Source organism: Pimephales promelas, chromosome 13, assembly GCF_988280905.1.
Source record: "Pimephales promelas chromosome 13, fPimPro1.hap1.1, whole genome shotgun sequence".
NCBI classification, from domain to species: domain Eukaryota; kingdom Metazoa; phylum Chordata; class Actinopteri; order Cypriniformes; family Leuciscidae; genus Pimephales; species Pimephales promelas.
In genome coordinates this window covers 8,012,337-8,027,630 of record NC_142781.1, presented here as the reverse complement: position 1 = coordinate 8,027,630, position 15,294 = coordinate 8,012,337, and the positions used below count along the sequence as shown (strand labels likewise).

Here is a 15,294-nt window from a genome sequence, read left to right as displayed (position 1 = left end):
GAGATGTATTGAACAAATGAAAAACAGTTCAATAGAGAAAAGAAAAACAATACATATGAAGCTCAAGAGATGTATTGTACAAATTGGTGACAATTATTTACATTCCCTGCCTATCTAAGCCCGGCTTCCTGAGTGCACATCCGCACACTGAACCCAAAATAAAACTCAAATAAAATAAAGAGTCCGTAAACGTATTTGGTGTGTGTGTGTGTTTCTCAAAGTATCAAAGTATGTTCGTTTCACTACCCGGGTAGGTTTATGTATGCTCTTATCTGTGTGCAATGGAGGAAAAGGATGAAGATGGTTCCGAAGATGCCATGGCTGGCCACACCAGGCTCTCGGTTCACTCAGTAGTCTCTTTGGTTGGCTCGCCACTGACCGCAGGTCAGTTTCAGATGATTCAATCCTCTCTAAAAACCAATCTATGCAGTACAGAATACATTAGTTACTGTTAACTCATTTCTACTCAAATTCAATTCAACTTAAATCCATTCAACTCAAATCAATATATATCCAAATTGTACAGGATATAAATACTCTAATCATTATATGAATTAATAGATACACAACACACCATATAAGATAGGTCAGTTACAATAAACAACAATCAATAAATCAATCAATCTTGTACTTCCATCTCACAGTATGAAATATTATATTGAAATCTCTGAACCCAGATATTTATGTTTTTAACTTCTATTAAATCTATTTATGCATCTTAATGACATTTTAACAGCACATTTTAATATATTCACTCTTTTTAACAGTTAATATGAACTTACCCAGACAGCAAACTGACATTGAATCAAGGTGGAAACGACGTCTCTCATGACATTGAAACAACGTTGATTTGCTCATCGAATTAACGTTGAACCAACGTCAGACGCGGCATTCTTCAAAGCTAAATAAAATCGAAAATTGGTTTGCTTTCATAACGTTGAAACAACGCGTTGATTTTATGTTGATTTTCCGTTAGTTTTGAAAGAATGACGCGTCTGACGTTGGTTCAACGTTAATTCGATGAGCAAAACAATGTCAGATCAACGTTGTTTCGATGTCATATTTCCACGTTGATTCAATGTCAGTTTGCTATCTAGGTATGTTCCTCATATAGAGTGCAAATATGTAGGTTGGAAATTAAATGAACTAAATCAACCTTATCTTACAGATAACAAGCAACAAAATGAATACTCACTCAATCAAATGAATTTTAAATCAACAGAACAGAGTATACAACACACTTATTGGGAAAACTATAAAATATCTGCTTTAATAGTTACCAGTTTAGCTGAGCTAACAACAGAGCTAAAATCAGGACGAATCCACATTGTAAATGCTAATCATTAGCACTTGGCTAGCCAGTAAGGGTAAAATCTGGCTAGCGCGATTTGCGATCTTTTATGAGCACATGGGTCACATCTCAAACAGCATAAAACAATCAGAATCTGCGTCTATATGGAATCAGATAGTAAGAATCAGGATCAGAACTCCGATTGGTTTTATAAGAACAGTATTTTTCACTATGCTGAAGCTAACACGGCCAGCATAACAATCATATCAACATTAATAAGATGATTCCAAGATGATTATGATTCCATAATCAATTCCAAGATGGCGTAACTGTGCAGACGTGATTTGTCTCTGTCCTTGTATCAGTCTTGTATCAGTCTTTATTTTTACTTTTTACTTTATTTTTATTTTTATGTTACCTCACTTTTTGTTTAAGATTTGTAAACTACTGGCTGAGCAATCGCAAGTCATTCATTCTATCGGCTAGCAAATCAGCAACAGCTAGCGGTTTTCATTTTTTGTTTTGAGCAAGTTGGATAAGCGCTGGATTTGTCTGCTATCCCGCACAGCACATCACCAAGTAGCCCAGCGGCCTTGGATTTTTCCACTGTTTTATTGGGCTTCATAATATACCTGGACCTTCTGACCACCCAACTGGATTATTATTATTTTCAACTGGACACTGGCTGCTGCAAACTATCGGATCATCATAGGCACTGCCAGTCAGCTACTACCTGGTGCGGGTCCGGTGGGCGGCTGGTGGTGTTGTTCCGGTCTCGGCTCGTGGCTTCTCTCCCTGCTGGCGTTGGCTGGTTTTTGGCGTGGCGTCTGTCAACTTCACACTGCACTGGACTTCCTCAGTCTGGACTTTTGGTCTCGTCATACAGCGGGTGAACTTCTTTGTCGGCAAGATCGAGTTACTAAAGGTGGTGGAGTAGCAATCTATTGTAGAGATAAGCTACAGAGCTCAGTCATCCTGTCCAGATCTGTACCTAAACAGTTTGACCTTTTACTCTTAAAAATCCAGCTGTCTCGAAATAATGCTATTACTGTGGCTGTCTGCTATAGACCCCCTTCAGCTCCGTGTTGTGCCCTTGACTCTATATGTGAACTCATCGCCCCACACCTATCTTCTGAGTTTTTATTGCTTGGTGATTTAAACTGGGATATGTTCAATCCCCCAGTTAATTTTACTCTCAAAGCTTGATGCACTTAACCTTACACAGATTATAAACGAACCTACTAGGTTCAATTTTAAATCAGCGACGAAGGGAACTCTCATAGATGTTGCTCTGACTAACTTGCCTTGTAAATATACGTCTGCTGTTTATAATCAGGACCTCAGTGACCATTGCCTTATCGCCTGTATTCGTAATGGGACCGGGGTCAAACGACCACCCCTCATCTCTGTCAAACGCTGTTTAAAACAGTTCAGCGAACAGGCTTTTTTATATGACCTGAATGCTATTCCCTGGTTAAATATTAATCTTATCCCGTCAGTGGAGGACGCTTGGCTGTTTTTTAAAAGTGAATTTCTTTCTGTTCTAAATAGACATGCTCCCTTTAAAAGGTTTCGAACAAAAAATAGATACAGTCCGTGGTTTACCACAGAACTGACTTCACTAAATCAATACAAAAACAAGTTGTGGCGTACTGCGCTAGCCTCAAACAAGCCGCGTGATATGCAACTTTTTAAAGAAGTTAGAAACGTCTCGGTTACGTATGTAACCCTCGTTCCCTGAGTAGGGAACGGAGACGTTACGTCAGAAGTGACGGAGATTGGGGGTTTCGCATAGAAAGCCAATCCTCTTCGAGTATTAAAACACGAGCCAATGGCATGCAATGCCTTGGGGCTGCGGAAATTTGCATAGCGTACTCCGCCCTACTCCGTGAGTATAAAAGGAGGAAGTGAACGCAACCGCAGTATGTCTTCGCTGAGGAGCCAAGACTGAACTCGGCCTCTACCCAGCGATACAGCAGAAGTGGCAGGGAGACGTAACGTCTCCGTTCCCTACTCAGGGAACGAGGGTTACATACGTAACCGAGACGTTCCCTATCGTAGTCACTTCGAGTTACGTCAGAAGTGACGGAGATTGGGGGTCTGTGCCATCACGCCATCTTCAAGCTGTCTTCCAGTGCCCTGCGAAAGACTGAACCCCCGAGCCTTACCTCTTTTTTTTTTTTTTTTTTTTTGGGGATCCGACTTTGACACAGGATTACCAAGGTACACTGGGAACATATCCCGAAGGGGACATGCTACCAGCTGCCTACCGAAGGGAGGACTTAAGAATACACATATGGCCACATAGGAACGCATATGGAACACTGGAGTACCAACCGCAGGTGGCTACTGATTTAAACTCCAGGGGTGGCAGATGGCTTGCCAAGGGAAGACACATGCTCAGAGAGGCTTACAGTGGATAATACACATGAGACGGTTACCATGGGGAACCGTGCGCATGGAGGCACCTAGCTAGCATCCAGAGCAACGCAGTGGTGCCCGCATCGTCGGTGCTGGAGGACTCAAGACTTCAATGGAAGAACTGAGGAAATATCGCACTTATCCAGTCCGGGGAGTGGAGTGGCGAGCAAGCGAAGACACCTGAGCGGATCCAGAACTGGCCGAAACGAGTACGTGAGAGGATACCGGCTCAATTCGCAGATTATAGAATCTGGCGAAGGTGTTGGGTGTCGCCCAGCCTGCAGCTCTGCAGATGTCTGTTAGCGAGGCGCCGTGCGCTAAAGCCCAAGAGGAGGCTACACTCCGAGTGGAATGGGCCGTCACACCAAGGGGGCACGGAAGGCCTTGCTGCTGGTAAGACAAAGCAATGGCATCCACTATCCAGTGGGACAGCCGTTGCTTTGAGAGAGCCCTTCCCTTCTGGCTCCCCCCATGACAGACAAAGAGCTGGTCTGAGGTCCTGAAACACTGCGTTCTGTCGACATAGGTGCGGAGAGCACGTACCGGACAGAGCAGTGCCAAGGCTGGGTCTGCCTCCTCCAGGGGCAGCGCTTGCAGGTTCACCACCAGGTCCCGGAGGGGAGTGGTAGGAACCTTGGGCATATATCCAGGCCGGGGTCTCAGGAATACGTGAGAGTAAGCCGGCCCGAACTCCAGGCACACTTCGTCAACAGAGAGTGCGTGCAGGTCCCTTACTCTCCTGATGGATACCAATGCAATCAGGAGTGCTGTCACATAGGACAGGGCAAAAACTCTACCGACTGCAAAGGCTCCAGGGGAGGCCTCTGCAGAGCACCCAGGTCTACTGAGAGGTCCCCAGAGGGCAGGAGGGGAGGGAGGCGGATTTAGCCCCCTCACTCCCCTCAGGAACCTGATGACCAGGTCATGCTTCCCATAGACTTACCTTTCACTGCATCATGAGACGCGGCAATGGCCGCGACATAATCCAAAGGGTGGAGGGCGACAGCCTGCGCTACAACCCCTCTTGCAGGAAGGAAGCATGACTCCGATCGAACATCTCCGGGGGTCTTCTCAGCGAGAAGAACACCAATTGACGAAGAGGTTTCACTTCAACGCATAAAGGTGTCACGTGGACGACGCTCTTGCGGAAGTGATGGTTGCCGCCACCGCAGGTGGCAGCGAACTCAAACCTGCCTCGTCCCGTCCTGGAGCCACACGTGCAGCCTCCAAGATCGGGACGAGGGTGCCACAGAGTGCCCCGTCTCTGAGAGAGTAGGTCCGGTCTCAGAGGAATAGGCCAAGGAGGTGCTGTCGCGAGGAGCAAGAGTTCGGAGAACCACGTCTTGGTGGGCCAGTAGGGGGCTACCAGCAAGACCTGCTCCTCGTCCTCCTTGATCTTGCACAACACCCGTGCAAGGAGGCTCACTGGGGGAACGCACACTTGCGTGGGCCCCGTGGCCAGCTGTGCGCCAGCGCATCCGAGCCGAGAGAGCCGCGGGTCAGAGAATAACTGGGCGCAGTGGGACGAGTCCCGAGAGGCGAACAGGTCTAACTGTGCCTCCCCGAACTGGTCCCAAATCAGCTGGACCGACTGGGGATGGAGTCGCCATTCGCCGGAGATGGGACGGGCCCGGGACAGCTCGCGGCTGCCCGATTCCGGTCTCCAGGAATGTAACTGCACGAAGGGACCTCAGGTGCTTCTGACTCCATATCAAGAGGTGGCGGGCGAGCTGCGACAACCGGCGCGAGCGTAGACCCCCCCTGGTGGTTGATGTACGCTACTGCCGTAGTGTTGTCTGAGCGGACAAGCACATGCTGGCCCTAGAGCACGCTCGGAAGCGGTGCCGGGCGAGCCGTACTGCCAACAGCTCGAGGCAATTGATGTGCATGAGGCGCTGGGCTCCTGTCCAGGAACCGGCGGCTGCATGCCCATTGCACATGGCACCCCAACCCGTGGTAGACGCATCCGTGGAGACAACGAGATGCCTGGAAACTCGCTGAATAGGGACCCTGTCCGTAAAAAGCTGAGGTTCGACCACGGGAAGAAGGATCGGCGGCACGTCGGAGTCACTGGAACTCGGAGCGAGCCGCGATGCCATGCCCACCTCGGGACTCGATCGCGAAGCCACAGCTGAAGCGGTCTCATATGAAGCAAACCGAGCGGCGTTGCCGCGGCCGCGGATGCCATATGCCCCAGGAGCCTCTGAAAAGTTTCAGTGGAACCGCACTCTTGCCCTCGAACTGTCGAAGACAAGCCAGCAGTGAGTGCGCGCGCTCGTTCGTGAGCTGCGCGGACATGGCGACCGAGTCTATCTCCATGCCGAGAAAAGAGATCCTCTGCACGGGGCAAAGTTTGCTCTTTTCCCGGTTGACCCGAAGGCCCAGACGGGCTAGGTGCCGTAGCACCAGGTCTCTGTGTTCGCAAACCTGAGCTCGAGAGTGTGCTAGTAACAGCCAGTCGTCGAGATAGTTCAGGATGCGAACCCCGTGTTCGCGAAGGGGAACAAGGGCTGCCTCGACGATCTTCGTGAAGACGCGAGGGGACAGAGCTAACCCGAATGGGAGAACGGCGTACTGGTATGCCTGGCCCTCGAAGGCAAACCGAAGAAACGGTCTGTGTCGAGGGAGAATGGAGACATGGAAGTACGCGTCCTTCAGGTCGATCGCTGCAAACCAATCCTGATACCGAACACATTCGAAAATGCGTTTGGCCGTGAGCATTTTGAACGGTAGTCGATGGAGAGAACGGTTCAAAATGCGCAGGTCCAGGATCGGTCGTAACCCACCGGTCTTTCTTGGGGACAATGAAGTAGGGGCTGTAAAGCCCGGACCTCACCTCGGCTGGAGGGACCGTCTCGATTGCACCCTTCGCCAGCAGGGTCGCAATCTCCGCTCTCAAGACTGGGGCATTGCCACCAACCATCGTGGAGCGAACTCCCCTGAAGCGGGGAAGAGACCGTGCGAACTGAATCGCGTAGCCGAATCCGATCGTTCTGATGACCCAGCGGGAACCCCGGGAAGCGCTAGCCAGGCTTCCAGGAAGTGAGCCAACGGGGTCATGCGAACCACAGACGTCCCCCCGGAGGGGCAGCGAGGCGGGTCGACCGGCATGCGTGCAGGAGTTACCCCGTCCGGATGCACCGTCGAAACCCGCTCCCCGACAGAAGAGACCAGGGAAGGCAGAGCGTTCCACGGGGGTCTGTTCTGCCGGGGGTCTGGCGACAGAGGGGGAAGGGATTGGCGTAGCCCGGGGACGACACACGCACCCTTCCGCGCCCTCCGAGACAGAGAGGAATGAACGGGGCGACGCACTGGACGTCGTGCGCGCTCATTCCAGTCTGTGTGCTCAATGACAGTGTCAGCTTTTCCTCAACCAGCTCAGGGAGCTAGCTAGAACAAAAGATTCTCCACCGGCCCTCCACCGGGGAAGGAGGGGCCCTGCCACCGCCTCCTGAGAAAAACCATGACACTATCACTGAGCGGCCCGCCTCAGGAACATCGCTTCGCCTGGCATCTAGCGGGGCACGCGGCCTGAGGGGGGGCTCTTTTCTTGGGACGCTTACCTGTGGCCTCCTCCGCGACGCGAACCGGCTGAAGGCTGCTGCTGGGGCCGCGTGGGAGGGAAGGGAGCCGCAGGGGGGCGTCCTCGGCGGCGAGCTGGCGGAGGCGTCCGAGCCGACGGCTGGTTGGAGGCAGCAGCTGGCCGTCGGGGCAGAGAAACCGCCTTCGTCTGCTCCTAGGCGGTCGAGAAGTGCTGGGCAAAGTCCTGGACCGCACCGCCGAACATTATGATGCTCCTGGACCACAGCGGTGGGCATCACCTGACCAAGGGAGCGAGCGACCGCCTCCGTGACCCGTTTAAGGACAAGGTAGGCGACAGGCTCGCAGCTCGCTTGGTCCGTCACCTCCTCGTGCACATTCCTGAGCAGCTAGCTTTGTAGGTGCTCATCATATGCAGGGCGGAGGCTGCCTGTCCCGCCGCTCTACAGAATCGCGCCGCCATAGACGACGAGAACCCATAGGCTTTGGAGGGGCATCTGAGAGCAACCGCCGGTTGACCGGGGGAGCCCCAGCGTACCCACAGACAGCCGCATCGCCGAGGGGAGGAAGGGCGGGGAACTAAGCACGCTTTTTTTTTTTTTTTTTTTTATTTATTTATTTTTTAGTGCGTGTCAGTTCCGCATGCAACTCGGGGAAAAAAGGAAATTGGGGTTGGCCGTGGCCGTAAGGCGGCAGCGTTACCCAAAAACCAATTATTCAGCCGCGAGAGATCGGGGAGGGGCGGAGTTCCACCCCCACCCGATGCTCACGGACGCCCGAGATAGCACGGCCATCATCGCGGGATCAGACACGGCGGCGCTGACGCTCCCGAGGGAGGCAACGCGGCCGCATCCTCACTTCCCGAGGAGTCAAGCCCGCCTAGTGATGCTGTGATCGACATCGCATCATCATCTGGAGCGCTGCCCGAAGCAGCCGGTGCCACCGAAGAAGCAACCGACTGAATCGAACTAACGCTCGCTGGCTCTCGCACTGAGGCGGGAGGTGTGGCCCGAGGAATCGTCGGGGCTTATCCCACACCATCACCGTAAATCACCAGGTCCCCGGGTCGACGGGCCCCCTATGGAGGAAACCGATCGAGCGGGGGGGACCGGGACTCTCACTCAAGTGAGATCATTGAGTCTCGACCTCAGTGTAGAGATGGTCATGTTCCCACAGAAGGAAAATGAGTCATCCACGAACGCTGCTGCTGCATGCTGAAATGCCCAGGCATACAAAGCAGCGATCGTGACCATCAGATGACGACAGAAATCAATCACACCCAGAAGAGCACGGGCGAACCGTCTTTAAAAAGACGTGCGCGTGCAGCTCTTTCAATGAGAGGAGGAAATTCACTCTTTCAGCGCTGAAGCGACCAGGGAGAAGCGCAAAGTCTGGCAGACCACTGCTCAGATCGCAGGCGATGCAGAATCTCGCTGGGTACCGCCGTCACACCAACACTGAAGAGGACGCTCGTCTCGAAGAGTCTTGAACAGTGCTTTCAGGAGTGAAGAGGTTCTCTTGGCTCCGAAGCGAAAACATACTGCGGTTGCGTTCACTTCCTCCTTTTATACTCACGGAGTAGGGCGGAGTACGCTATGCAAATTTCCGCAGCCCCAAGGCATTGCATGCCATTGGCTCGTGTTTTAATACTCGAAGAGGATTGGCTTTCTATGCGAAACCCCCAATCTCCGTCACTTCTGACGTAACTCGAAGTGACTACGATAGGGAACAAATATACTCAGGTAATTAGGAAAACAAAGGCTCACTTCTTTAAACGGAAGTTTTCTGCCTGCCACACAAACTCCAAAAAGTTTTGGGACACTGTCAAAACTCTGGAGAATAAAGTTATCTCTTCTCAACTTCCTACAGCCTTAAAACTAGATAATACCATCATCACGGATAAGGTTAAGATTTTAGTGAACTTTAATAAGCATTTTGCTGAAGCAGGCCACGCTTCTCATTTAAATTCTCGTCCTCAAGCTAACTGCCCTACAGCCACAACTCCTCTGTGCCCGACTGCTTTCACACAATTCTCCACACCTTTTTCTTTTAGCTCTATCCAGACGGCCGATGTATTGATAGAATTGCAAAAGCTAGACCCTCATAAATCAGCTGGGCTGGATAAATTGGATCCTATTTTTCTAAAATTATCTGCAAATATTATTGCTGCTCCAATCTCCAGTATTTTCAACCTTTCTCTTTTATCTTCTGAAATTCCAAGAGATTGGAAATCTGCTGCAGTCATTCCCCTGTTCAAAGGGGGAGACACCCTTGATCCTAACTGCTATAGACCAATTTCCATTCTACATTGTCTTTCCAAAGTTTTTGAGAAAATGGTCAACAATCAAATTGTCAGTCATCTGGAATCCCACCGCATTCTTTCTGCCATGCAGTCTGGTTTTCGGGCTGGTCATGGCTGCACCACGGCTACTTTAAAGGTTTTGAACGACATCATCGAAGTGAAAGAAGATCTTCTTTAATGATGATTTTTATCAAACTTGTATATTTAAGTTCAGTAATTTCACTTAAATAACAATTAATAGGTAATTATAATTGCCATTTAAGTGAAATTACTGAACTTATATACAAGTTTGATAAAAATTATCATTAAAGAAGAAAATTTCAAATGGCATTTAGAGGCTTTTGCATCTGAACTCTTCATATATATATATATATATATATATAAATTGTATTTTTTTAAAAAAAATCAATAAAAAACAAAAAACAATTAAATGTAACAAATTAGTCCATTATTAAATGCCTATAAATATAAAAATTAGTCTATTAAATAATATCTATTAATTTAAACAAAACAGAAGTTAATTCATGACTTTTGTCCAGAGGTTTTGAACGAATCTCTTCAAAAACATTTTAACAGTAACTACTGGAAAACAGTAAAGATCTACAATCTTTATTTGAAGCTACACTTTTGTTTAAAGGGTATTTACTTATTTTGATAATAATTTTGAAGGTTTAATTTACTGAATTGTCGCTGTCATTTAGGAATAATATTGTGCTAGAATCAAGATTGCCATTATTTAATGATAAATCGTGCACACGGAGCTGTAGGCAATGTGTTTTCGAATTTAATATTTAAATGTTAACGTTACCAAAAGTAGGCTAACCCGCGCCCAAGGCCCCCTTTCCCGCGATCCATGTATAGACATTAGGGATAGAGAACATGGGAATTTGTAAATATGCAAAGTACATTTGTTTTATCCAAAAACAACTCGCTAATAAAGTAGGCTTATAATCTATCCGTGGGGGAGAGAGCGCAGTCCGAATTGGTCACACCGAACGCGTCAAACACGTCGCGTGTAGTTAGACGCTTGAATCCGCAGCCTGCTCTAGTTCAAAATTTTCTACTGAGAAAGACGTTCGCGGCAAACGAGTCACCCAATTCGCGACGCCCGGCGTGAATGATGGGTGACTCGTTCTTTGCATTGACTATGAATGTAATCTGCTATCGCAATTAAATTCGCGTTCGGTGTGAACACACCATTAATGCATACGAGCCAACATCATGGTCATATATTTTGAAAAAAAAAAAAAAAAAAACACAATATATACTCGTGTGCAAAACAATACAGTAGGTTACTGTCGTAACCCCGGTTCTCTGAAACATCGAGTGGAGAGATCCACCTATGGGAAGGGCATCCGTACCTGACCTCTGCAGAAGCATCCAATTGCACCAAGTCTGGCTAGACAGACAGAAGCGCGCGGTCAGTGCCCGATGAGGCCACACCCCTCACCCACGGGCATATAACATCTGGGCGCGCTGCTATTCCTCAGTAAGTATATTCGCTTCTCGTGCGGCAAGCGGGGCAAAGCTGGTGGATCTCTCCACTCGATGTTTCAGAGAACCGGGGTTACGACAGTAACCTATTGTTCTCTTTCATCATCTCGTGTTCGAGATCCACCTATGGGAGAGACATGGACAGCTCCCCGATTGCCCAATACACTCACAGTGAGGTTCTGAAGCCAGAGAAGGACGGTCACCTCAGGGAGGCGGTGCCTGACACGTCCCTTAATCATGAGCCTGCGATGGTGAAACCACACCTAACTAATGTGGACAAGCAGGACATGAAATGCGCATGGGACACATGCGAGATAGTAACCCCAACCCACCAAGACATAATCTATACCCGAAAGGGGAAGAAATGATAGGTGACAGGAATGAACATGGCCAGTCAGCCCATTCACTCTTAATGGTATATATATCCCAACAGGGTTACAGCAGGGAGGGGCTAAGACGACCCGACCCCTAGAACCGAATGTGCTACCGAGGTACTGGTGACATCCAGCCGGTAGTAGCGCACGAAGGTATGAGGAGAAGCCCAACTGGCAGCGGAGCAGATGTCCTGCAGTGACACTCCCCTAAACAGAGCCCAAGAGGTGGCTAAACCTCTTGTGGAATGAGCTCTGATGCCCCTAGGGGGCTGCACTCCCTTTGCTTTGTAAGCCATGGTAATAGCATCCACAACCCAATGTGAGAGGCGTTGCTTCGAAATTGGACTCCCTAAGTGAGGGGGAGCCCATGAAACAAAGAGCTGGTCGCTCTTCCGGAAAGCATTCGTCCTGGTCATATATGCCTGTAAGGCACGGACTGGACACAGAGCGTTCAGCCTCTGATCCTCTAGAGAGGTAAAAGGTGGAGGGTGAAAAGCGGACAGCTCCAACACCTCCGAAGTGAACGCAGGGAAGCACTTCGGCATGAAGGCCGGGTTAGGCTTAAGGAAGACCTTATCCCCACTAAGGGAGAACTTAGAGCACGAGGGATGAACCGAGAGTGCATGTAGCTCACTGACACGTTTAGCAGATGCCAAGGCCAAAAGCAAAGCTGTCTTGAGAGACAGCAGCTTAAGGGATATACTATCAAAGGCTCAAAAGGGTGTTGAGACAGAGCTTCCAGCACCATGGAGAGGTCCCACTCCGGGACAGTTCTCCTGACGACTGGCAAAGAGCGGCGTGCACCCTTCATAAATCTGCGGATTAGAGGGTGCTGACCGACGGTCGAGCCCTCAAAACCTACATGACAGGCTGAAATAGCAGCCAAGTGGACCTTAATGGTGGAAAAGGACCTGCCTTTATCCATGAGGTCTTGAAGGAAACACAAAATATCAGGAACTGAACACTGATAAGATGTGATACCGCGCCCATCACACCACCCCTCGAACACTTGCCACTTACAGCCATATAAGGGCCGTGTAGAGACGGCCCTGGCATTCTGAATAGTGGTAACCACACGCTGCGAAAGCCCAAGTGCGTTCAGGTTCGTCCTCTCACGGGCCAGGCCCAGAGAGCCAACCTGTCCGGGTGGGGGTGGTAAATCTCCCCGTTGGCTTGGGATAATAGATCCGTGCGAACGGGAAGGCACAATGGCTCGGCGTATAACAGAGGGATTATCTCCGCCAGCCACGGTGCTTTGGGCCATCTGGGTGCTATCAGAATGAGAGACAGGCCCTGCTCTCTCACCCTGGCCAATGTGGGAATATCAGGCACAGGGGAGGAAAAGCATACAGGAGCACTCTCGGCCATGGGTGGGCCAGTGCGTCTACCCCGAGGGGCGCGTCCATGTCCCTTAGAGAGAAGAACATAGGACAATGGCAGTTTCCGCGCGAGGCGAATAGATCTACGCTCGCCCGTCCGAATCTCATCCATAGCATTTCCACTATCTGCGGATGAAGACGCCAATCCCGTAGATTGGGTTTCCCCTTGACAGCAGATATGCGCCGACGTTCAGAATGCCTGGGACGTGAGTCGCGCGTAGCGACAAGAAAACCCGTCTGCTCCACACCAAGAGCTTGTGAGCTAGGAGGTGAAGTTTCGACGAGCGCAAGCTGTCCTGACGGTAGATATATGCCACAGCCGTGGTATTGTCGCACCGTACCAGCACATGATGTCCCTGCAGGCGAGGCAGAAAATGATTCAGAGCTTTCCAATTGGTAAAAAGCTCTAAATAATTTATATGCTGAACGTAGTCTGTTTGGCCACAGACCGTTCACCGTTTTGCCCTCCTGGGTGGCACCCCAGCCTGTTAAGGATGCATATGTCGTCACCACTTTCCGCATCGTAACCGCCCCGAGAGGGGTTCCCCGTGCGTAAAAGTCTGCGTTCTTCCAATGGCGCAGGGCTGCAGTGCACGCGCGCGTCACTGTAACCGAGCGGCAAAGGTCGCGAATCGGGCTGAAATGTAGCGACAAAACCCATTTCATGAACGCCCTCATCTTAAGGAGTCCTAATGGCACAACTTGGGTGGATGAAGCCATGAGACCCTGCATCCTGAGACATGTGCGATATTGCACTTTCGCCCCTTCTCTGAACTGTGACAGACAGCTCATAGAGAGCGAACGCGCTCTAGAGAGAGACGCGCTCGCATGGCAACCGAGTTCAACTCCAAACCCAGGAAATTGACATTCTGACTGGGCGTGAGATTGCTCTTGCCCACGTTCACTTGGAACCCGAGCGATGTGATGTGCGCGAGCACACGGCTGGTGTACCTGCAACACCTTCTCCTTCGATTCGGCTATGGTGAGCCAATCGTCTATGTAAGTCAGGATTCTCAGACCTGTTATTCTCAGAGGCCTTAAGCCCGCCTCCGCGCACAGACAGAAAGACCGGGGACTCAAACTGAGTCCAAACGGAAGAACTGTGAATTCGCAACATATGCCCTGGTAGGCAAAATGAAGAAAATTCCTGTGCGGAGGATAAATGCTTATGTGAAAGAAAGCATCTTTCAGATCGACTGATGTGAACCAGTCGTTCTGTTTTATGGCACGGGCGAGTGCGCCCTGTGTCAGCATTCTGAAGGTGTATTTCCTCAAATGTTTGTTCAACACTCGAAGGTCCAAGATAGGGCGGAGAGAGCCGCCTTTCTTTGGAACCAGAAAATACCGGGAATAAAAACCCTGGTTCATCAGATTGGGGGGTACCACCTGAATCGCTCCCTTGTTTAAGAGAGATGAATTTTCCTCTTCCAGAATGTGAGAAGCTTTCTCTTCCGTGTGAGAAAAGAGAATGCCGTTGAAATGAGGGGGTTTTACTGCGAATTGCAATCTGTAACCCTGCATTATTGTACGCATAACCCACTCGGGAGCCGAAACGGTTCGCCAAGCCGCTTCGTGACTCGCGAGTGTCCCCGCTCGGGACAGAGCAGAGCTGTGTCTTGAGACCAACAGAATTATTTGTGATGCAATGGCGCCATCTCGTGGGCACACTAGAGGCGACATGCGGGGGTTCGGAGGGGTTTCCTCTCTCTGCAGTGAGAAAGGTTCTCTCTGCGGAGAGAGGTTTTCCCTCCGAAACGAATTTGTTAGATTCGTTATTATTTGTGTTTTGTGTGTTTTGTGTTGGGCAAACACTGCGTGAACTGGGCAAACATAGTGTGGTGTACACTGTGCTAAACTTTCACCCACAAGGAGCCCCCTGAAATTGGGGGGAAAACACACATCTCCTGAACACATGAACTGGGCAGTCTCAAGTGCAGGCAGAAAATACTATCCATTTTTAAGGATATATAAGAATAGTTTGTTTAAACGTGTATTTAGTTATGTGTTGGGAAACACAATGACCAAAGCCTTCCACACACACAACGTGCACTAGAAACACATGGCTTGCAGCCGCAACTGAGCTGTGCGAGCCCAGCTGGTTGATTTGTGAGGCAATGGCGCCATCTTGAGGGTGGACTCGGGGCGACATGCAAGGGATCAGAGAGATTTGCTCTCTATGTTGACACAGATATAAAAATCTGCACGAATTCATTTGATTCGTTTAATAATAGTTTGTGTTTTGTGTTGGGAAACACTGGGGCAAGCCTTTAATAACTGGGTGAGGGAACCAAGTGTGTGCGGTGTGGTAACACTGCTTATGTACTTTCCCTCACAACAGCCCCCCTGTGGCTTGGTAGCCACGAGACGGGATTACCCGACCGTCCGAGGGAGACCCCGTGTCTTTCGGACAAGGGTTCCGGGACCGGGAGAATACGGAGGGCTCGTGGCCCGTGAACGCGGGCTCGAGGCTCCCATGGTGGAACAGCAGGCGGG

At 49.9% G+C, this 15,294-nt stretch overlaps 1 pseudogene; it reads right to left on the bottom strand.

Moving 5' to 3' along the window:
* Positions 1 to 10,970: 10,970 nt before the first annotated feature.
* On the bottom strand, positions 10,971 to 13,763 carry LOC120468038 (uncharacterized; annotated as a pseudogene).
* Between the last annotated feature and the right edge of the window lie 1,531 nt (positions 13,764 to 15,294).